Source organism: Diplotaxodon limnothrissa, linkage group LG7 (assembly GCF_057381915.1).
Source record: "Diplotaxodon limnothrissa isolate DT_005_m linkage group LG7, D_limnothrissa_male_GT1.1, whole genome shotgun sequence".
NCBI lineage: Eukaryota > Metazoa > Chordata > Actinopteri > Cichliformes > Cichlidae > Diplotaxodon > Diplotaxodon limnothrissa.
The window spans coordinates 19,790,404-19,790,851 of NC_140602.1; positions in this window are offsets into that span (position 1 = coordinate 19,790,404).

Genomic DNA, 448 nt, shown 5'->3' on the forward strand with positions numbered 1-448 from the left:
GGACATGAAGAGCTCAGTGCCAGAAAAAGTGACGCGCAAAGGACTAGCTAAATGAGGAAGAAGCGGGAGAACGAGCAGGAAGGTGTGTCTTCGAGATTTTGAAGCGAAGAAATGGAATTTACACTATCAGCTCTTCGAGGCATCGTTTTGCACAGCAGAATCTATCTAATTGCTTTTCCGAAAGTAAATTCTAATTATCAGTAGGTAATACCCCCAAAACTTTACTGTCACATTGAGGTTGTGCTTATGTACTGATGTATCCGCAGTGAAGTTGGGACTACGTGTAAAGAATGAGACCCTCGGTGGGAACTGTGCTTTGCACTCTGGGATTTGTGATGGTTCGATTGCAATATAACCAGACTTGCATGGAGAGGAACTCACAGTAACCTGGGAGTTGATCGAAGTGACAGCCATTGTTAAGTCTTTGACGAGAAACTCTTTGTGGGTT